This window comes from Leopardus geoffroyi, chromosome A3 (genome assembly GCF_018350155.1).
Source record: "Leopardus geoffroyi isolate Oge1 chromosome A3, O.geoffroyi_Oge1_pat1.0, whole genome shotgun sequence".
Taxonomy (NCBI): Eukaryota; Metazoa; Chordata; class Mammalia; order Carnivora; family Felidae; genus Leopardus; species Leopardus geoffroyi.
In genome coordinates, this window is record NC_059336.1 from 73128633 (window position 1) to 73152970 (window position 24338).

Genomic DNA, 24338 nt, shown 5'->3' on the forward strand with positions numbered 1-24338 from the left:
GGCATTTTCCACAATTGCCATTGTTTTCTTTGGTATTTCATTAACATTGTGGGTAGGGACTGCTGAGGGCTATGGAGCAAAATAAGTGAAAGGGAAACAACTTTCATTCCTGGTGGATTTCCTGTATTACCTAATGAGGGCAGCGACTTACGTGTTGATTCTGTACAATTCAATTCAACAAATATTTTTGAGCACCTCCTAAGCACCTGCTATGTGCAAAACAGTGAACAAACAGACAAAAGAACCCTGTCTTTGGAGAGTTCACCTTCTGGCGGTGTTGATCAACCCTCTGGGAAAAATATTAAATTACTTGCCTTTCTCAATTTTTTTTTCATATATATCAAAAGTAAACATTGATCCAAACATCCAAACTGATGGTGAAGCGCTAAAAGGAAGAATCATCTTCACTCTGCTGGAACAATTTCATTTACATTTACTTAAAAATATATTCATTTAAAAAATACATGCAAAAATATAAACCCACCAGGCCTTGGGTCTATCGATTTGAGATAGAAGCATGATCTAAATTGTCTTTTTTTTTTTTTTTTTTTTTTTTTTTTTGTCTTTATTCAGCGGTTGAGGTCAGATCTTTAGGGAGAGAAGCCTTTGGGCGTATTCAAAGGAGAAGGGCCCTCTTCCTTGTGAAAGCTTGCAGTGCAGCCGTTGGCTACCTACAAGGCAGGCAGAACGTCAGTTTCCCCCGACTCTGCTCTCTAAAGAGCGTTTCTATTCGTGGACATGGTGATGACACCATCCTTTCTCCCCAACAGTGGCGGTTCCATAATTTCTACATAGCCTGGGGACTGACTGGGTGGGCAAGCTGGTTGGGAAGAGGCGTTAGCACTTGACAAAAACTCGAGTTAACGGCCGGTGTCCGTCTCAGGGTTTTTGGGTAGGGGAAGAAAACAAATCCTAAAACCATCGCGGGGCTTGCCCTGCTGCCTGAACGACCCCACTCCGCACGGGTGGCTCGGGAAAAGAACCCGGTTTTAGGTTGAAGTGAGTGAGCCAGAACGCCCAGAGGCAGGAGTTGGACAAACCACTTGTAGGGACTGTCCGCCCTGAGGGACACGGTGAAGAAGCACTCACAAATCGGGGGAAGATCGTGATTTCACCGATGAACAACCCTCTGCCCCCACCGCCCAACGTTTCCCACGGAGAGGTCACTGTGGCTCTTCATGAGGCTGGGCGGAACCTATAAAGCATCACCACCTATATCTAAAACCAAAACAACCAAAGGACGCTCTAAAACCTCTCTCAACACTCTCCAGCGCGTTCCAAACGCCAACATCGCGGGCGAAAAGAGGCTGCACAAATCACGTAGAAAATTAGGCTGCCCCTTTCTAAAGCGATAATCAAATTAGCCTCAAATTAAACGTGAAATTGGCCCTCGCCGGCTGTGGGGGACAAAGCCCCCATTGTCCCTTCGCCCGGGTAACGGCGGCGGCGGTGCCCACCCAGGCCAGGCCAGCCTGGCGGGTCCCCGCGGCATATGACGAGGTAGGCGCCAGCCCGGAGGAGAGCCTCAGCTGGGGAGTGCGTGGACGCGCCGGAGGTTCGGCTGGCGCGCGCTGCAGGCGCTGGGTGGGCGGCTGCGGGGCTCCCGACAGGCGCCGAGGGTAGGAGAGGGAGGAACAGAGGGAGGGAGGAGCAGTGAGCGGAGAGGAGTGTGGAGGGTGTGCGGGAGAGAGCGTGTGCGCGCGCGTGTGTGTGCGCGCTCCCGGCGCCCGCGCGCTCTCTCTCCCCGCCCCTAGCCCCCTCCCGGCCTGCTCCCTCCCCTCCTCCCCCCGCCCCGCGCTCCCGCCCAGCCCCCGGAATCAGTGCAGCTGTTGCCGTGCAGGCTGCGGATTCCTCCAGTCCCTCCCTCGGCCGCCTCTCCGCCCGGAGCGAGCGCGCAGCCCCGCGCAGCAGCGCCCACCGGTCCCGTCCTGTGAGCCCCGGCCCCAGCCGCGGACAGCCCCGCGGAGTCGCCTCCCGGCCCACCCGCCCGGCCGCCGAGGAGCGGGAGGAGGACGGGACCCCGGCGCCCCCACCCCCTTATCCTCGGGAGGTAGGTGGGGGGGCCTAGGCTGGAAGGTGCCAACTCACTGGGGCTGCCTCCCGGGCGTGCTCCTGGGCGGCGGGAGGACAGGAGGAGGGGCGCGGGCCCAGGCCCGGAGGACGCCGCTGCCCCGCCAATGCCCTGCGCCTGCGGAGCGGCGTGGGGGCAGGGAGGCTGCGGAGCAGGGGCGGGGGCGGCGCGGGGAGCCTTGATCTCCAGTGCTTATTAGTACGCGGGCTATGCGGACAGGGGCGGCAGGCTCCGCAGTGAGGCGAACGCAGCTCCCCCGTGCGCACCGCGGCCGCCCAGCCCCATCTTCGGAGGCAGCGGCGCGGATTCCTCCCTGCCTCCGCCGCCTACTCCCTCCAGCGGGGCGCAGCGGCCCCTGGTGCGGGGGTGGGTGCGGAGTGGGCAGCACGCTGGGCGTATTTTCGGGTGCCCTCCCTGCGGCCGGGGCTGGTGGGGAGCGGGGGCGGCGTTGACAGGGCCGGGCTGTGCGCGTAACGGTACGGGGGATGCGGCCAGGCGTGGTCCCCGCTGCGCTGCGCTGCAGCTGAACCGGAGGCGGCGGCCGGGCGCCCCCCCCTCCGCCCTTCCCGGCGCCCGCCCCCCGCCCTCCCTGCCGTCCCCACTCTCCCAGGGCTGGGCGTGAGCCGCCTCGGGGCGCGGAGCGGCGGCGGCGCCCGCCCTTCAGCTCCAGCCACCGGCTCTTCAACAGGTTTGTATCAGCGCGGTGACCCTCCGGGCTGGCCTTTGGGGTGGTGGGCTGGAAGCCCCTCTCGTCTTCATCTCTCACACCACGCCCGCGGCCCTCCTTTTTGGGGGGAGCCTTCTCTTTGTTTTTGTGAGAGGAGAGATGCCAAGTGTCTGCCGTCAGATGGGGAGGGGAGTGTTGTGGATGTCAGTATACGAAACCAAGTCCATTATTTTTCCAGTCAAAAGCAGGGCCACAGAGCGAGGAGAGGGAGAGTGTGACGGTGCTTCAGCAGAGGAGAAAAATGGATTCGGTGGTGTTTATTTGGGCGGGGATGTGCTTTTTTGGCAAGATGGATGGCTCCCAGTGCCCTCGCCGTGATGCAGCACAATGCAGCAGTATCGCAGCCTCCCCTGGTTCTCGCTGCCGGGGCTTGGCACGGCCACTCGGCGCCTGCGGCCCCCGCCCGGCCCCACCCAGGCCCGGGGCTGCCCTTGGCCGAGGCTGGGAGCTGCTTCTACCTTGTCATGCTGCTTCAGCTGGATGTGGCGTCAGGAGGACCAGGTCACCTAGCAGTGAAGGGGGGAGTCTGCTGTTTGGGGTGAGCCCTCCCGCCCCGCCTGTCGGGCTGTGCTGGGAAGAAGGGGCGTCCTGCAGCGCCAATGCAGGCTGAGGTAGCCGGCCTGCGGTTGCGGACGGGAATCTGATCTTCGACCCAGGGACCTGAGCCGTAGGGAGGGGCTGCAGGGAGGACAGGCCCGGGGGTGTGCAGAGGCAGTGGTGCAGTCAGTATTGGGAGTCGCAGTGTTTTCTGTGCATTACCCATAATCTGTGACTGCAACCCAGCTATCCATCGATTTCTTCATATGTGAAAAGTTGATTAATTGGAGCTTCACAGCGATGACATTACAGTACCTCTGTCTTTGGTTAATACTAAGAATATGAATCTTTCCTATAGGAAACCATTTTTTTGAAATGAAATGATTGGTGTGTTTTAGTTCTTATGTCTCTGAGACATTTCTAAAAATACTAACATTCAGTAAGTTGTTTTAAAAAGGAACGTATTTTTTGATGGATTAAAAATTGTTTCTTTAACCTGTATTTGCTGTATTTCCATCATTTGCTTTTTTCTGTTAATCAAGTACAGTTGCATATTTGGATTCTTTACCAAGGATTGTTAGGTAAGTGAGTGTCATGATTATTGGTCAGTTGGTATTCAGATTGATTTAGATAGCCAAGTGTCCAGTCATGACTAATGGAATTATCATGGTAACTGACTGCACTTGTGTTTGTTTATATGTATTTTTTGCATACATATTTTTTGCAGATGTGGCTGGGGAGGGAGACCAAGAGAAAGGGGAGACCACCAAGGCCTCGGTGGCTGGTATTTGGTCAGAGGAGATGATTCCCAGTGTCCTCATCTGTTTAGTCTGGGAACATTGGGAATTTCTCTTCTAAATGCTGCTTCCACAATTCATTTATTCAGTGTGCGATGGCAAATGGGATACATCTAAATGTCACCTCAGGCTCTTCTAAAATGTTTAAGTGAAAAAGAGAATTTCAGTATGCTAACTGGAAGGGAAGGTCAGTGTTTCAATGCAAGGGCGTATGTACTTTTATTTTTAAAAACTCTGTAATGAATCCATCTTAGTGGCATTTGATTTTATGGGGCTCTTCAGAGGAGAACTGAATTTAAATTGTATGGTTTATGTGCATTATTTTGAATATCTCTAATAGACGGCCATTAAGATACAGAATTTTTTTTAAATTTGGATTTCATCGTTGCTCTGGTTGTATAAAATTGTGATGCCTACAGATGGTTGGGAGTATTGTTTCCATGGATTATCCAGACATTTTGGATTTATTATGTTGTAAAAAAATATCCTGTGTTGATGGCACAGGGGGTTTAGCTGTTCTGACGTACACACCAGGTGCAGAATTCTGTTAGGTTATGCTGTTTGTAACTCTGTCATCTCTGAACTAACCAAACTCTTCATCTGAGAGTAGCATTGGGGCCATGAGGAAACTGCTGTCATTTGGCCGTCTCCTGCTGTGCAGGCTTTCTGTGCAGAGCATCTCTGGGGTGAGACTAGTAACAACAGTCTGTGATGTTGTAGGAGCAAGTGAGAAGACTTCACTCTCTACTTGTGACACATCCTTAGCAGAGACTTGGCACTGGCGTTTCCTTGGAAGAGTCTGTTTGAGTGGTTATTGAGTGCTGTATGAAAGCATGACTCTACATGTAGAAGTACTATTTTGAGATGGAAGGATTTTACTACTACTAAACAAACAGACATGATGAGTGAATATTATTTGATGTGGTTTTTGTTAAAATAATAAGCTTTTCATTTTAAGAGCATATTCTTAGGAGTCTAAAGCTATACACACACATGTATATATACAGTGATGTGATGCTCCTTTAATTATTTTGGGCCCTGACCAACATCTGCATTATAATCAGTCTTTAACTAATGTTCTGTGGCTTTCCTTAGGGTAGTCCTGGTTTCTTCAATACTATTGGGAAACCATTTTTCCATTAGGAAGGGACTAATATGTCTTCTGGAAAGACTACTTCTATAGGTTTGTGGAAGTGAGTAAAACCCCTCATGGGTTTCTCTTGTAAATTTTCAGTCCTTGCTGTCTCCCAAAGCACCTTTTCTTTGCAAAAGACCTAGTTTAGTATTCTTGATTTTTCTTTTTTTTTTTTTTTAATGTTTTGTTTTATGGGGGGGCGGGGCAGAAAGAGAGGGAAACAGATCATCCCAAAAAGGCTCCCTGCTGTCAGTGCAGAGCCCATGTGAGGCTCAAACTCACAAACTGTGAGTTCATGACCTGAGCCGAAATCAAGAGTCAGATGCTTAACCCACTGAGCCACCCAGGCACCCCTTCTTGATTTTTCTGATAACAGTAATCCTGTACCCAATTTTATATAGTGTAGGAGTAGTATCATCAATTTCTGTATCTTAGTGGGTAAAATGAAACTATCCCAGTTAGAGGCACCCATACTTCTGTTTTTAGACATTACCCAAAAAGGCGTTTTCATAATGTATTGATATGGTATGGTAGTAAGGTTTGTGGAACAGTAACATCAGGAGTTATAAATACAGATTCTTAGAGGTCTCATTCCAGATCCACCCCATCAGAATTTGCATTTTAACTAGACCCCTAAGTGACTTATATGCATGTTAAATGGAGAAACTGCTCTACTTCTTCAGCTAAGGGACCTCTGCATCACAAGGTTCCTTCTGGTATCTTTCTTTTGTCTTTTGCTAAAGTTATCAGCACGTTTTTCCCTTTGTGTTATTAAGTGGTATTGAGGAAAGGGATGCACTGACTGTAAATCACTTAATACAGGAGTACATTGTAAAGTTCTTTAATCTTTAGGTGGAAGACCCTTACTTTTTGTAGTTTATTTAGAGTAGTCAAGTTTTTTAGTTCTTTTCTAGAACGCTTCTAAAGCTGGTAAACAATATGCCCTCCCTGTCTAGAGAAAAAGGCCTTGGCTTTGAGACAGCAGAACTGGAGTCTGGAAAGCTTGCCTGACTGAGTGCAAGGTGTCCCCTCTGGTCCCTTTGCTCTCCTCTGACTGACATCTTGTTCTCTGTTGTCAGTTACTTCTCGTATGTTCGGTGTCCTGCCCCTCTGGTCCATTTCCTTCTTGAAGTATTTTTTTTTTTTTTTTAATTTTTTTTTTCAACGTTTATTTATTTTTGGGACAGAGTGAGACAGAGCATGAACGGGGGAGGGGCAGAGAGAGAGGGAGACACAGAATCAGAAACAGGCTCCAGGCTCTGAGCCATCAGCCCAGAGCCCGACGCGGGGCTCGAACTCACAGACCGCGAGATCGTGACCTGGCTGAAGTCGGACGCTTAACCGACTGCGCCACCCAGGCGCCCCAAAGTTTTTTATTAAGTGATTTGTACATACAAAATAATGCTCATAAAAGATATGTTACAGAATCATAAACCAGTGGACACTCAGACAAGCACCACCTAGTAGAGGAAAAACCTTATCATTGTACATTCATAATCCCTTGAGTGATTCTCTGTCATCCCATCTGAAGCAACCACTGTCCTGAGTTTTAGGCTTATCCTTCCCTTGTTCTTCTTTATGGGTTACCCTTTAAAGTTTTTTAATTTAGTATGTTTTTGAAGTTTATGTAAAAGGAATGATACTTCATGTATTTTTCTGTGTCTGGTGAACTTTTATTTATTTATTTTTAATTTTTTTAATGTTTCTTTATTTCTGAGACAGAGAGAGACAGAGCATGAGCAGGGGAGGGGCAGAGAGAGAGGGAGACACAGAATCTGAAACAGGCTTCAGGCTCTGAGCTGTTAGCACAGAGCCCGATGCGGGTCTCGAACTCACAGACTGTGAGATCATGACCTCAGCCGAAGTGGGACGCTTAACTGACTGAGCCACCCAGGCGCCCCTCTGTGTCTTGAACTTTTAGATTAACATTTTATTCCTGGGATTCATTCATTTTGTGGCTGTGGTTCATTCATTTTTACTGCTGTATAGTATTCCACTACAGCTTATTTATTCCTTTTACTGTAGATAGAGATTTGGATTGATCCCAGTTTTTTGCTCTTACAAAAAGGCTGCTGTGAATGGGTCTTCTACATGTCTCTTAATACATATGAGAAGATAGATTTAAACATACATACACATATTATCTGCCTCTCTGAGGAATGAAATTTGCTGGATGATAGAGTATGTGGATTGTCAACCTTACTAGATATGCCAAACTATTTTTCCCAAGTGGTTGTACTGTTTGTGTTCCTACTAGTAATGTATGTGTTATGATTAGTCCACAACTTTGCAACTACTTCATTTAACAGACTTTAAACTGTTGTCTAGTTGATATTTATGAAATGTCTTGTAGCGCTTTTTATTTGCCATTTCCCTGATTACTGAGGTTAAGTATCTATTTATATTATTGGCCATTTGGGTTCCTTCTTTTGTGAAGTCCCTGTTAAGTCTTTTGCCTATTTATCTTTTAAATTTGTTTCTTACTGTTTTGTAGGAGTTCTTTATGTAGATTGCTTCCTAATCCCTGTGGATTATATGTGTTGCAAAAATTGCCTCCCAGTTTATGTTTGTTTTTAAAAGCTCTTCTTAGTTTCTTTTGATGAACAGTCGTTCATAATTTCAGTAGCGTCATAATCAGCTTTTGTCCTTTAAGGTTTATGAGGATAATTTTGTTATTGCAGAAAAATTTTTTTCAGTTGGGAAAGAGCATGAGTTTTAGAGTCAAACAGATCTGGGCTCAGATCCTAATGCTATTCTGTATTGTTCTTGTGGCCATAGCTAGGTTCTAGCCTTGGGCTAGTTCGTTACTCTTGAAACCAGTTTCCTCATCAGTAAAATTGAAATGTTAATACTTCCTCATACAGTTGTGAGACCACAGTGTATGGTGCTAGGCACTTAGTAGGTGTTCAGTTAATAACAGTTCCTTTACTTTCTCTTCAAACTGCCTAAGCCGTATGAGCCACTAACTTCTTTTAAATGTTTTCCCCAAACTACCTTAATATTTTTATGTCAAAAGAGGTATTAAACAGCTTATTCTTTTATTTTTTAAAAGGCTGTTTTACCAATGGAATTTATGTATTGATAAGCACAGGTTGTACGAGACCACTTACTAGAAACTCTTTGTCAGCTCAGGTTCCCGTTCTTGAAAGTAGTATGATAGTTCTTTTTACCAAGAAGCATTTATACTACTCTTCTCCCTTTGCTGCATCTCTAAGATTACTCTTCAGTATTAGTTTTTGATACACTTATTGGATACTGGATAATAATTACTGGATACCTTCTCTTGCTAGGGCTTGAAATTGGGTTGCAGTGATGGTGGTATGGGCTGGTTTAATGTTAAATAAGATTTAGTTCCTGAATCTAAGGACTGTATACTCTACTGAATAGAATATACTCTCTATACATCCACAGAAGATAAAAAACCTCTTAATGATCTGGTGTGTGACTTTGGCAAGCCATTTACCCTTCTGTTCTGAGTTCTAAATTTGTAAAATGAAAAACTTAGATGAAATTATAGTGGGGGATAAAACCTGGCACATGAGTATCATTCCCTCTGTCCCTGGCAGACGTAGAAAATCAGCCCTGATACTTTTTCTGCAAAGTTGAGATAGAGCCTCAGTAACTTTCTCAATGCAGTGCTTCAGGCAGTGACTACCGGTTGATCAGATCTAATGCTTAATTTTTAAGATTCCATATACCCCTAATATTCTGTGATGGTAAGATATTGGAGTGACACAGCACTCTGGAAGAGTTGAGAATAGAGTGGAACAGGAAGAAACCAAAAGCAGGGAGACAAGAAATAGGTGATTGTGGGGGTCTGAAGGTTAAGGGAGCAGGTTATGGTGATAGCCAAGGAAATGAGAAGGAGGGGAGAGAAGGGAGAAGGGCTGTGAAGGCCCAGTCCTGTGCTAGCTGTTTGTAGGGTACATGGATGGGAAGTGGAGCTAAATGAGGAGCTCAGGTGATAAAGATTTCAAATTTGGATGATGACAAAGAGCATGGTTGGTGATGATGAGAGAAATAGACCCAGGAAAGAGTGGAAATCTGGTTGATAAGAGAATCAGTTTTGTCTTTAAACATGTTGAATTTGAGGTTCCAGTAGAACCCTGAGTGGAGATAATGGAGAAGTTGAGACACATCAGGGCTAGTGTGGCTCATGGGAGGCTGTTGGATACAAGGGTCCCAAGTTTCAGGCTCTGGAGTTACACAACCTAGTGACTCCTTCTACAGGCTAAGTGACCTTGGGCAAACTGCCTTAACCTGTCTGTGTGCCTCAGTATCTCCATCTGCATGGTGGTGGTATTGACAGTACTTGTCACAAAGGATCGTTAAAGTTAAGTGAGATAATCCACTGCCCATTACAGTACCTTTGATTAGCATGAGACGTGGACATTTTGTCTCAATTTTATGCTTTCTTTCAAATAAATATTTTGATTTATTCAAAAAAGATATATCCCGGTGAACAATACCATCATTCAGATAAATAATGCTAAGTTCAATCTACATTAAACTTGTCCTTATGTCTGAATTATAGGTAAGGCAAACCTAACTAATACTTACTTTTAACAAACAAGGAAACACTAAAATCCTACTACCCAGGGGAAAGGATATGAACAGATAGTTCAATAACTATAACTATATTGAATTATTCAAACTCACCAATAATACAAAACACAAAACAATCAGATTAATTTTTCCACTTTAATTAGTAGATAGAAAATACTCTCTGGGATGCCATGAAATAGAAGCTCTGCATTACCTGTCAGGAGAATGGGTTAATACAAACTTAGTAGAAAACACTGGGTTATATATATAACAGAAACCTTTAATGTTTATAACTTTTTGGAGTGAAATCCCACTTGCAGTTCTGTAACCTAAAGAAAGAAATAAAAATAAGGACAGAGTTTTTTTTTTAAGTTCTTTAAAAAAATTTTTTTTTAATGTTTATTTTTTGAGAGAGAGAGACAGAGTGTGAGAGGGGGCGAGGGACGGCAGAGAGAGAGAGAGAGAGAGAGAGACACCGAATCCAAACCAGGCTCCAGGCTTTGAGCTGTCAGCACAGAGCCTGACGTGCGTGGGACTGGAACTCACGAACCATGAGATCATGACCTGAGCCAGACTCTTAACCAACTGAGCCACCCAGGCACCCAAGCACAGAGGGTTGTTTTTTTTTTTTTTTAATTTTTTTTAATGTTTATTTATTTTTGAGAGGGGGGGAGGGGCAGGGAGAGGGAGACAACAGAATCTGAAGCAGGCTCCAGGCTCTGAGTTGTCAGCACAGAGCTGGACATGGGGCTAGAACCCATGAACCAAGAGATCAAGTCTCAAGTCAGACTTTTAACCTACTGACTCTTAACCCAGGCACTCCCACCCAAGGACAGAGGTTTCTAAACAAGGATTTTCTTATCAGTATTTATAGTGAAAAAGCAAATGGGACATACTCAAATCAATTATGGCACAGGATTGGCTGGAATTCAATATAGTACTGGTTTGTTAAAATATTACTGAAATGGGAAAATGCTAACAATATCATATCCAGTGGAAATATCTTTATGCAAGGGTATATAATAGGGCTTAACTCCAGTTTTGTTTTATTAAATAAAAGACTGGAAGGAAATACATTAAAATATTAATGGTTTGCTTTGGATGGTGGGTTGATGGGTGATTTCCTTTCTTACAAGAAAGGAAATTCCAGTGATGTAATGTTTCTCATTTTGAGTTTTGAAATATTTTATAAATAGAGAAGAGTACAGTAAATATAATAGACTATCATGAGGGCTGTTTTTAAATGATCAAAAAAGCAAGCAGCTTTTCATTTTAAGAAAGGAAAGAAAGAAAGCAAATGTGGCCACCTATAGATCATTATTAAAGAATAGTTTAAACTTCCAAAGGATTGCCTCATCTGTCCTTCTGTACACTTTTCTAAGGGCAGAGGAAAAATGCGTAAATCGGTATCTTCAGGGTATAGAGCTGAGAGGAAGTAGAGCATTCAGATGTGATGGCATGCTAATGTGACTCTATACTAACCTGGGTCAGGTAGAAAGGTGGGGAAGACCAGGATTCTTTAGTGTTTCCAAAATGCACACTTGGGAAGAGAGGGCCCTGGAATTCTGTGACATACTTTCCTCACTTGTAGAAACCCAGCTACTGCTGGGATGTAACCATTAGGCCATCATGTTTCCTTGGAATTGGTCAGAAATATGGATAAAATTCCAAGTGAAAATTTTAAAATAAAAATAACTCCAGATGTATATTACTTCCAATTAATGGTTTCTCACCATTTGGGAGTAGTGTAGGCTAAGAGTGAGAGGAATGAATTTTAATAATATCCTTCCTTCTTTGTATGAAAGGAAGTTCTTAGGTATGCATATGATTTATTGCATCTGTCTGTCACATAGGTGAAAAAGAGATGTATGTGTGATTGAGTAATCTCCACCATGAACGGAAGCAGAAGGCTATTTTAAGGCTTTGAAAGTGGGGAATTTTGTGGGGATAACATTTTGAAGGTGAATCTTAGGTATGAATCACATTGCCCTTCATCTTTGGTGGAAATGTTTGGAAGGAAATAGTACTTTTTGTTTCATGGTGCAAATCCCAACGGTATTGGTACTTTGTAAAATGTAGCTTGTAGAAATGAACTGATTCACTTCCATGAGTTTTGTGTTTTTTTCTGCCATCGATTTTAAGTGGTTGATTGGGGAGGGTTTCAGATTAAATGTGCTTTGAGATGTGAAAGTAAGATGTTATAATTTCAAGATTGCTTTGAAATTGACCCTTGTTTATAGGTGTCATATTCCATTCTTCATAAACTCTATACTATGAAAGTAAACACCTGAGCGATTTTTAAAACCATTTGACATCTCTGATGTGGAATATGGAGCATCCTTGTTTTTGATGTTAACATATAAACTTGAAGCCATTGGCTACGCAGTAAAGTCTGTATTAGAACATTATTACAAATTTTTATCCAACAGATGAACTAGGATGAAATGCAGAATGCTATATGTTAGCAGAATTTATTCTTTGGAGGTATATATGTATAATTAAATATATCTGTGCTTAGAACGTGGTTATCGCTGGTAATGGGATTGTGGAAGAGTTCTGATGTCATCTCCACATTTCCCAAATTTTTAGAAGTACCTAACGATAAACTCTTGCTCTTTATCAAAAATATCCTAACACCACCAATAAGCCTCATTTTAGATGGATAACAACTAATAAGTAAAATGACTGATCAGCCAAATATACCCTTTGCTATTCAACTTTTTTCTGCCAGAACTTACAGGAAAGCAGTATTAATACTGAAGATGTAAAGAGCACTGAAATTTTGAAAAGATTTTTCCATTCCGTATTTAAATATGCAGTTTATTAGAGCCTTGGCGTTTTAGTACTTCCGTAGAGTGTGGGAAAAATGTAGGAACTGGGCCACAAGGGAGCGGGTAAAAAACATCCTCCAGGAGATCAGCGTCTATGGCTACTGTCTCTGGCTCTAGTTTCTTGTTGTTTCCTTACCCTCTTGAGTAGCAGTTTCAGGGATAACTTTTGTTCTAGTGTGTTGCTTCAAGGCTAAATCTAAACATTCAAGGGCTGTTCATTTTTCTGAAATGTTTTTCACCAGCTTACAGTCTTTGGGGTGGGATAATGCATGTTCTTATCATGGTTTACTCCCCCTCCCCCTTTTAGCCTTTTTATCTTACTTATTTAAAGGGGAAGGAAAACTTGGGTTCTTCCCTAAAACAACGCTTATTTATTTTGTTCTCTGACGTTTAAACATTTTCTATTGTATTTTTAAATCTGTAGCATGGGAGTGTTTTTATAGTGAGTAGAATAGTCAGTAAGAGTTAAAATATTCACTTTTTTTTTACCTTCTTGGAATCCCTGAATATTTGACAGTGTCTGCTACTATATATATAGTATGTGTAATTTTTTTTCTGAGTGGCTTCTGAGGAATATATACTTTCATAAGGTTATAAATTAGCATAAAATCATCTAACATAAAGATTTTTTAATATTTTATTACCAAAATAATAAATGTTTACTGTAGATCATGGAAAATAAAAGTGAATGCAGAGAAGAAAATTAAAATCACTAGATATTCAGTGACTCCAGCAACACGCAGTTAACATTTTGGTGTTTATCCTTTAAACCTCTTTTCCCTGTGTATATATTTGTTCATCTCATAAATAAGGGCCAAATTCTCAGATCTCAGGCTAAAGATGTCAAGTTTTGACAGTTTAAATAATCACTTGATACATGTAGCATGGCAAAACATAAAATCCTATTACTGGTCGTATTTAAAGCTGTGGCATGGACACTGTCTGTTGCCTAAGCTGTTTTTAATGGTGGGGGTAGTAAAGAAAAATGGTGAAGAAACAGAAAATCCAAATTTTATTATAGATACTTTTCTTCTTTCAAGAAAAAAATACAGCAAAAAAAAAAAGAAAAAGAAAAAGAAAAAAAAATAGTGGAAAAATACCAGAAATTAAGTTCTCATTAGATAATGTGTGTTTTCTGTTTTGTTTTGGAAAGAATTCTCATCAGAGTTGCATTAATTCCCTCAAGGGACATCTCTATATGCTTTGGACAACATCTGATTTTACTTTTATCTTCAGATTTCAGAGAATCTTTAAAACAGCTGCCCCATAACATGTTACAAATGGAATGGATATAGTTATTAGCATCTTGGTTTTAGAGGTAATAAATTTTACTGGGCTGGGTTTGGCTGTAACTGTTGAAAGCGTATACTAGAGCTCGACCTTCTTAGGGTCTTTGTATTGGCTGAATTCTATAAAGTACTGTCTCTGGCTCTAAGATCTATTTCAACGAGAAAAAGCAACGTACTTACTGGATTGTGCAGGCCAGTTATTTAAGCCCTGGGACATTGGATGGATGGAGGTGACTTGTTAGTGCTTCTTTGTTACTGTAATTCTGGTATTGGCCTTTTCCTTAAAAAGGTACTAAAAGAGTTTTTTCATGTGCTTAGGGAAATGAGTGGAATACCCTTTCATTGGAAAAGAAAGTCCTTTCTAGCAGTTTCCATGAGGTACTTTGTGGTTGTTACTGGTCTTGTTTGGAGTGGTGGGCCCTGAGGAAAAGTGGCAATTGTCCTTCTTCCCGGGTTTAAATACTGAAGGCCAGTGGTAGTTCCTTTTACAATGTAGAGGAAAACTCAGCTGGGCTTGGTGATGGATGGACCGAGATTGGGGTTTGGAACTTAGCTGTGCTACATGGACTTCTTCTCTCCAAATAAGGGATTCTTCAGAAACTCCCAACCTGATAGGAATCATTCTTTTTGAGGGTGGCCACAACTCATCAGGGGAAATGCTTGATGGTTATAGTGCCTGGGCTGTCCGAAACCTGTAGTAGGTACTTCAGCTTAACCTCCAAACACCTGCACATGTTGGGTCTAGCACTTGGGGAGGCACTGAGGTGAGACAGTGCTCAATGTGGTCCCTGCACCCCAGGTTACGGGGAGACGGGGGACTAGGATGTGGCCTTATGCGGACCTCTGAATGGATAAGTACACCTGTCACTTTTTAAGGAAGTGACTGGTGGTCAGAGGTATCAGTTGGGTAATTTTTCTGAGAGGGGCCTGGTCCTTCTCACAGCAAGGTTGACAACTCTGTGTTGCCAGCTGTCCTTAAATACCCAACTTATCTCCTGGGACGGAGTCAAGGATGTACTATGATCCTTGGAGCAAAGACATTCGTGTGCTGTTCTATTGAGCAGGAAAGAAGCCAGTGCACACTTAGTGGTTTATTCTTTGTTTTAAAGGTAAGTTTTGTTTTGGTTTGTTTTTGTCTGTTTTTAAATCAACACTCACTGCTAAAGGAATTTCTGAGTTTCCCTGATAATCAGGATGATTTCTCATTTTGAAAAGCTTATTTTGCTTTTGAAGTGTGTGTTCCTGACTTTAAGAATACCAGCTTTCATTTAGTTGTAAGAATCTTGTTCAATTCATAAACGGTGAAAGTTTAATTAGAGAGCAGGTTAATTTGGGGCACCTGGGTGGCTCAGTCGGTTAAGTGTCCGACTTCGGCTCTGGTCATGATCTCGCGGTTTGTGAGTTTGAGCGCTGTGTGGGATTCTGCACTGACAGCTCACAGCCTGGAGCCTGCCTTGGATTCTGTGTCTCCCTCTCTCTCTGTCCTCCCCTGCTCACGCTCTGTATTTCTCTCTCTGAAAAGTAAATAAACATTAAAAAAAAAAATTAGAGAGCAGGTTAATTTATTGTTTTATTCCCGCGTAAGACTATTCTTATCTGTCAGTTTAGTATTTATTTATATATATATTTCCAGCTCTGAGGAATTATTTTGTTAGTGTATATTTACATGAATATTTTATTCCTAATTATAGTGTGCATTTTTGTTGGGCTACACTCTTGTTAAAGAAAAGTTTTGTTCAGGTGCAATAAATATATCTTTAGTGGGTCATATTTGAAAACTGGTTCTCAGTCTTCTCAACTTTTAAAGTAAGTAGATATTTAATGTAAAGAGTACCTTGATGGCTGGTCTATCCCTGGAATGTTGTGCAGCTGTGCAGAGTATGAGGCTCAAATGTGCTAATTAAATATATTTTTTTAAAGCAAGAATGGAATGTAGCAGCATGTGGTTAACCATTCCGGTTTGTTTTTGAAGAGGACTTTTTTTTTTTGTTTTTTTTTGGCCAAATATTAACAATTAGAGAGTATGTTGACTGAGAGGATGTATTACTAGGTTACACTGTTTTTTTAAAGGAAGTAATGGGACTTATTAAATACTGATATAATCCTTTAAAATATATCCTGATTAATAATCTGCTTCAAAATGTAGACAGTGAGAACATTACTAGGGTTTTAGCATCTGTAATTAAGGTGTTTGTTTTTTAAGATTTAATCTTGCTTTTCCCTCTATCTGTTCTCCTTCGTTAGTTGAGGAGTACTCAGCCTTCTTTTGGGCAGTGAAGTACAGCATTTCCCCTCCCCCCCCCCCCCCCCCCCCCGTTTGATCAGTATTCTGATATTTATTTTGGGAACCAACTGTACATTGGATCATTTGGACTAAACGGTATCCACACAGATGGTGGTCTGATTTTTTTTTTTTTTTTTTTTAGTTAGACATTGTGCAAAGTGATCTGATAGGAATAAATGGCAGGTTGGTTGTGTAATGTGGCCACATTTTACTTAGTGTATCTTTAGAGATAAGTGGGATGTGATTCCAGCAAGGCTGTGCATCAGAAGTTGGAATGTGTTGGAGAACTGCCAGGAGATTGGGAGCAAGCTGTATGACAAGCACTAATGCGGCCTTGGCCTGCCTTAAAATAGCGACCGTTCACAAAATATCTTGAAACTTGTCATTTCACTTGAGCAAAATCACTCCTATAAACATATTCCCAAGAAATAGAAATGGTTGCTATCCTCTTTAGTTTAGTAAGGTTTACTATTATTTATCTTTTTGTTCCAACAGTCTTAAAAAAATCTTGTGCCTGTATATAGGAAAATTCTTCTGTGTAACATATTATCTTGGGTAATTTTATCTGGACTAATTAGTAATGCCTTATCCCAAACTTCACATTGAGCTTCCTCTGCCCCACTCATCCCTCTCACTGCAAAATATGTAGTCTCCATGGTTTGAATAGAAATTTGGGCCCTAAAGGATAAAAACTAAAGCCCTATATTTTATGTCATAAAATATATATGGATATGAATTGTTGATGTGTGAACACTAAAACATTGTAGAAGGATAGTAAAGGGCATTGGTTACTGTCCTGCAGAATCTTTTTTTCTTTGTTTATTGCTTTTTTGGGTTTGTATTAAGTTTTTGCCATTTACCTGCACCACTTGATTCTTGTTTGTAATTGATTTACTTTCTAATTCTGGTCTCTCAATTTTTAAAAAAAAAATAGATAGCCTCGTTTTTCAAAGTCAGGATGGTAAACTAAGGAGGACTGGGGTGTGCAGTCTTTCGGAGGAGTCCTGTACAGGTTTGAGCCCGATGGTGACATGATCATCACCTGCAAAGGATGAGGCTTGGTGGAGGTGGGGGCTGCCTGTGGGGATAATACAGTCAACTTACTAGCTTGGGTACTGTGAAGATGACATTTTAAAAAAAGGAACATTTAGATTATTGAGAGGAAATAAAATAAGAACAGAGAGGACTTGGATGTTAAATATAATATGAAAACAGTGAGGGGCACCTGAGTGGCTCAGTCGGCTAAGCGTCCCACTCTGAATTTCGGCTCAGGTCATGATCCCAGGGTCATGAAATCAAGCCCCATGTCGAGCTCAAGCTGGCTTGGGATTTTTCTCTCTTCCTCTCTTTTTGCTCCTCCCCTGCTTGTGCTCTCTCTCCCTCAAAATAAACAAACATTAAAAACAAACAAACAGACAAGAAGAACAGTGAACTTCATCTTGAAGGGCTTAAATACAAACCAAATTTCTGTTAAGAATTTCTTGAAAGATGTTACTAACAGATATTTTAATTATCCTCTAAAGTCCATTAGAAATTTGGACTTAGACTAATTGCAGTAATTTTAGAGCTTTTTAGAGTACTTTGCACCATGGCTTTGTTTCTTATGTATTGCTGTGGTTAGATTTAGAAGTCATGAATTTTGCTTTGTCATTTTCAGTATCGTACACATATTTCAGAGGGCCTCTTCTCGTATAGAAGCATTATTTCTGGCTCTTATGTAAGTGCCTTTATACAGAGATTTTTATTTTATACTTATCAGGACTTTGGTCAATAGAATTGAGGTTATCTTTCTACGTATGTATTTAGAGTATGTAAAAAAAACATTTTGCGTTTTTACCACATGGAAAAATGTTCTGTGGAAAATGCATGGATACATCTTCTTTAGCTGTGCTGATCTTTTCATTTTTAGATGGCAAATGAGTTCTCTGTATGTTATTGTTGATATGTTGGAAAATGTATTTATTGAGCCTGTGATTTCTAAGTTGTTTTATGTTTTTGTCTTTCCTTTTACACATTCCTTGTTTTTTAAGCATACTCTTGGATAGGCAGATTGGTAAATCGAGTTCAGAAGATGTGAACTATGAGCTAGAGCCACCAGTTTTCTTTTTACTTAACACACCATTATCTGATCTGCTTGTGAAGCTATTTTGGATACTTTTCAACTCAGATCATTTAATCTTGCAAGAGCCTTCAATCATTCACTATAAGAAGACAAAAAGTAAAATATTTGAATATCCTTTTCCTAGGTTATTGTCTCAATTAGAAAATTCTTCATTTTAATTTTACACTTGCGTACTGGATGTCATCTCTCTGGGTTTCTATTCCTTGTATTGGCACAAGCTCATAAGACTGGGAACAAATATTTAGCATTCAAAATATTCCAGGCAAAAATTTACGGAATTTGCTTATAAATGTTAGGGGATGCACAGAACAGACACAGGGTTTTAGCTGGCTCTTTGTGCAGTGTGAAGGCAGATGGAAACATTACAGAAATCTGCTGCAGATGGCAGTGGAGTGGACAGGTGAGGACCACATGGAAGTTCATACCAGGCGTAGATGGAGTAGTGAGTTGGTTTATGAAATGCTAGCCATCTTAGATGTTTCTACAGCTGTTGTCAGCTAGCTGAAAATAAATTCAGCTTGCTGGAATGGTAAGAGTTGCTGTCTGAATAGGCTTAGATAAAATAGTGCTTTAAATGCCCATGACAATGTCTCTTGTAACATTATTATTATAGGGAAAACATGGTAATAAACCAAATACTCATCATTGGTAAGTTAGTGGAAGAAGTATTATGAAGGCACTACAATGTAGTGGTTAAAAGTGCCAACCCAGGGGCTGCCTCGGTCTGAATCCCAGATCTACCATGGACTCACTTTGTGACGTTGGGCATGTCATTAACCCTACTGTACTTGTGTTTCCTCATCTGTAAGATGGGGGCAATGATGATACAGACCTTGAGGGTTCTTGTGAGGATTAAGTAAGTGGATATAAATAATGAGATTAGTCTAATAGTGGCAAATATATAATTATTAGTTATTATATTGATAAAAATATTGAAGACATTCTAATAACATAGAGCTTTTTAATATAAAGGAATAAAAGCAAAACACAAATTTATATAAATGATATGATCTCTTGCCATTTGCAACTACGTGGATGGAACTGGAGGGTATTATGCTAAGTGAAATTAGTCAGAGAAAGACAAAAATCATATGATTTCACTCATATGAGGACTTTAGGAGACAAAACAGATGAACATAAGAGAAAGGAAAAAAAATAATATAAAAACAGGGAGGGGGACAAAAGAAAAGAGACTCATAAATATGGAGAACAAACTGAGGGATGCTGGAGGGGTTGTGGGAGGGGGGATGGGCTAAATGGGTAAGGGGCATTAAGGAATCTACTGAAATCATTGCTTCACTATATACTAACTAATTTGGATGTAAATTTTAAAAAATAAAAAATAAAGTTAAATAAAAAAACAAAAAAATGATATGATCTTAACTATGTAGAACAACACACACACACACACACACACACACAGAAGAAGGAAATACTCCACATTTTAAGTTTTTGTAAAGTGTGGTGGGATTGTGACTTTTGTTTTCATTTCAGTGCTTTTCTGTATTTTCCAATGTTCACCAATAAGCATGTCTTACTTTTATAATTTGAAAAAATAAACTTTTTTTCAAAAGTGCATGTCATGCCTTGTAAACAGTATGTTAATTATAAGAACATCCTGTTTATTCTTTGAAAGCTCAGGACATACCATTTGGCCAGAGTTTGATTCTACAGTACTTTCACATTCTTATAAAGTGCCTCGGCAATAAAACTCCAAACTTTTTTTTTTTTTTAATCTCATGACTTAGATTTTTCTGCTTATTCAGATGAATAGTATAGTAAAAAGAATGGAACATGTAGTTACATGAGTTCCATTTGTTAGCAATATGATCTTAGACAAATTATGTAATAGAGTTTTGGTTGTATCATGTGAAGGGGAGATGATGCCAATGATGATGCCAGATGATGGTAGTTATCATCTACCAACTACCACTGTGTCAGTCTGTACACATTTCTGGCATTCAGTAAGTGATTCTATGTCCCTTACTGCCCACCTTCACTCCCCACCCTTGTCAACAAACAAACTAAATTTGGTCACTTCAGATTCGTCCGTACCATGTTGTTTAGTTTTAACTCCCTCATCTTCATTGCTCAATGTAAGATTCAGTAGACCAAAGTGGCTTTCATAAAGATTCATTTTTATAAGCTTATTCTGCTGTCTATCTGCCCGTTCTTCTCATACATCTGTGTATTTATTTTGTCACTTCTAGTCAATTTATATAGCTCTATTTAAGACATTTCCCTTCCATAGTGTATCAAGCAGTTTAGGCTTGGTGTGTAGTAACAAACATCTCCAAAATCTCAGTGGCTCAAAGCCATAAGAGTGTATTTCTGATTCATGTTACATGTCCATCATAAGATGGCAGGGGGCTCTGCCTCACATTTTCTAGCTCAAGAACCCTGGCTGATAGGTCATAGAAAAGCCCTTGGCCAGAACTAGTCACATGACCTTGCCCAACTGCAAGGGGAGCAGGCAAATGTAATCCATCCATATGACCAGAAAGAGAAGAGACGGGTATGTGTGATGATTAGAAGTTTTTGACCAAACCTAGATAACTGTGTAGGTCCTTTACATTGTCCATCAAGTTCTTTGAAGCACTAGCTTTGCAGTATGTTAACATGTATTATTTATGAAGAGAATGCTAGGCTAAGTAAAATGTAATAGGTTAGAACTTTTATAAGCTAATAGGTATTCTGAGGGAGAGGGAGAGAAATAAATATATGGTGTTTCCCAAATTTACCTGACCTTGGAATTCTTTTTTTTTTTTTTATAGTCTCTCTTAGGCTTAAGGTTTCATAAAATGTACTTGGGGTACACTAGTCTAGTATGAAACACAGAGCAAAAACTAGAGTTTCATTTTATTATTTTTTTTTTTTTTTTTTTTTTTTTAAATTTTTTTTTTTCAACGTTTATTTATTTTTGGGACAGAGAGAGACAGAGCATGAATGGGGGAGGGTCAGAGAGAGAGAGGGAGACACAGAATCGGAAACAGGCTCCAGGCTCTGAGCCATCAGCCCAGAGCCCGACGCGGGGCTCGAACTCACGGACCGCGAGATCGTGACCTGGCTGAAGTCGGACGCTTAACCGACTGCGCCACCCAGGCGCCCCTAGAGTTTCATTTTAATTATTACATAGACTAGGAAGAAGCTTTGTTTTTATTGTTAGAAGAGTTGCTTACTTGAAGAGTCTGATTTTTATTATGAATCAAATTGCAGGCCCTCAGTTTTTTAAAACAGTCTTTTTTAAAAATTTTGTCATTATTGGTTATATGCCTGTGTTGAATCCATATGATTTTTTCTTCATTTAGTTGCTGTTGTGTTCCAAGCCTACCATTGGAAAGAGAAAGGTAAACAAACCGTGACCACACATCTTAGTTGTTAGAAAAGATTAAGTTGGTTTGAACAAATGACCCAAACACATAGAATTTTTTTTATTGGCTTCAACATTTTTTGTGGGTTCCCTCTGAGTTTCCATAACAAATTTTCTAGAAGTTTTGACACTACTGAAATGAGAGCTCTGGTAAACAGAGAGACAACTTTTTTTGAGAGGTATTGCATATTTCTCTACCAAAAGGCATTGGATTTAAACACGATATTTGTTGCCAGGGATTTTATGCCTGCATATGTAACAAATCTCAGTATATGGAAGCTTTTACTTAAATGTGGCTGTAAACTTCATGTAATAAAACTTTAGGTAAGGAGGTGCTCTTCCTGTTTCATGACTATGCATGAGTAAAACTTAATAATGACCAACTCTCCAGATCTTTGAGTTTATGGCTTTTTTGTTTTCTTTCTGTCTTTTTTTTTTTAATTGATGAATTCAGTTTTTATTAGAAATTGTATGAAATCCAGGCTGATAGTTGAGTTTTCATTTTGTCTTTTCTTTGTTTTTTTACTTTGTGAGTGAAAAATTGCCCAGGGCAATTGTTTCCTGATGGGAAACACGCTTCTAAATCTTTCAGCTAACTCAGTAGCACCCTGCTGCCCATCCAGCCCCTTTACCACTGCCATTATAATCAGGATCTGGCCAGTAGTAAACCTGCCTTTTGAAGGTGACTGGGGACGATTTGAGGCAGGGAAAATCTTGTTTAGAGCCATGGTTCCATTATCCTTTTTGTTGATTTTAGTATCACTGTCGAAAAAGCATTCATGACCCATCACAAAAACATTAAAAAGCATTTTTCACATGGCCTAGGGCTGACAGAAGTCAAACTTAATATATCGAGGAGTGTCACAAACATGAGAGCCATCCCTCTTTACCACAGGGCTGCTCCCAAGCCTACTCACGGGACCCTTGCCTGTGGCAGGTCTTCCCTGTGTTTGAAGACCTCAGATCTTATGTTAAATTTCAGTAAAGGTAGCCTTGGTGTAGGTCTGCTTTGGAGGGAGGATTGTGTCATTTCCTTCAGGGAATAGTAATGTGGCCCCATCGTGGATCTTGTGGACCTGCTAGGAAGCCAGTTGTTAGGAAATTTTGTGGTAGAGTAATGTTTTCCCATTGCAGGCTGCAGCTCATGGTCAGAAAGATTGTAGAGAATACATAGAATTAGAAGCTTTAGAGCTGGGCAGGACCCTATGGATCTTAGTAGTCCATGCCTTTTGGGGAAAGAAGGAGACCAGCTCAGAGAGGCCAGGTAAAGCCACACAACCTGTTGGTAAGGGCTGAAATTGCCACCACTGCTTACTTGGGCCATTTTAAAACTATACATACATGGTGAGGCTACAAGTTAATGCTCATGTTTGCTGTTATCACTCTGTCAAACTAGCATTAATGTTTAATGGGAAATATTTATTGGGAAAATAGATAGTGTTTTACCATAGATTAAAAAAAAATGAGAGAGTTGTTTGCTTTTGAATTAGGGAAAAAAAGAAAGCCCATTGTGTATGAAACTAAAAGTCAGCACATACAGCATACCCACCTTTGTCTTAATAGAAATAGCAAACACCTGTGTCCTGGCAGCTCAGGCTAGTCTGGAAGAAGGTGAAGGTCATTGTAAAGTAGAAAAGGATTTGGTTAAATATTGCTCAGATAAGCTGAATACGTTTAAAAATTTTCAGACCCAGGGATGTGAATAGAGGCTGACAGGAATTCTCTGTGCCCACAGTGGGTTTGTGTTGTATTTTATCAATGATTTAAAGGGGGATAAAGGACAGTTCTGAAAAACATGGTCTTACCAGTTCTACCCACATGGATTTGTCAGCATGCAGGAAATCTGGGGTATGATGGGGTGAAAGTAAAAAGAATAAATCCCATCATCCCAGTCTTCTGTGGAAGGTAAGACTTGGGAGGGTATCTTACAGTAGTTGAGTTCTGTTTCTGGAGCCATACTACCTGATGGAAGCCTGCCTCTGCTGGTTATTGAGTGTGGGTCTTTGGTAAGTGACCAGGTAATTTATTGTCTAAACTGGGTAGTTTATGAGAGTGAAAGGGGGCCCTCTTAACAACTGTGTCAGGACAGCATGCATAAACTCGGATTGTCTGAGGCAAACCAGGTAATATGGTCATCCTAGGCTTATCAAATTATTCCATCTTTGTGTCTCAGTTTCTTCATGCTGTAAAATGGGAGTGATGATAGTTCTCACTTCTTGGGGGAATCAGATTAAGTCCAATAGAACATGTGAAGTGTTTTGAATGTTGCTTGGCACATAATAACTGTTCACTAAAGTCATCTATTAAAAAAACTATTATTTAGGATACTTAATTCACATGACAACCACTTACATATTCAGTTTACTTTCTGGTATCTTCATATTATTTCTCCGTAGAAAATTTTGCTTTTAATTTTATTGATGGAATAATAACATTTACTAATGACTACTTCTATTTATGGCACCATCTCAAACTTAATTTACTTGATTTATCTGAGGCCTTTCTTCAGATAAAGGCCCTGAAACTAAAATTTACTGTTACTGTGCCAAATACCCAGGTATATGCACTTAGTTATATAATTAGCATCTGTGGTCCAGAGAAGGAAAGGCATTGGGACACATGTTTATCAG

The 24338-nt window shown here is 40.9% G+C and overlaps 1 protein-coding gene across 3 annotated transcripts in view; it reads left to right on the forward strand.

The window, feature by feature from the left end:
• The first annotated feature begins 1559 nt into the window (after positions 1-1559).
• Positions 1560-24338, forward strand: part of SPTBN1 (spectrin beta, non-erythrocytic 1) — a 200441-nt gene continuing 177662 nt past the window's right edge. The window contains exon 1 of one of the 3 annotated variants that reach the window (XM_045446057.1): positions 1560-2050. The gene's annotated coding sequence lies outside the window, so the exon portion shown is untranslated. Of the gene's footprint in view, positions 2051-2113; positions 2760-3127; positions 3337-24338 lie in introns of those variants that run through there. The other 2 variants (XM_045446058.1, XM_045446059.1) reach the window with 2 other exon arrangements.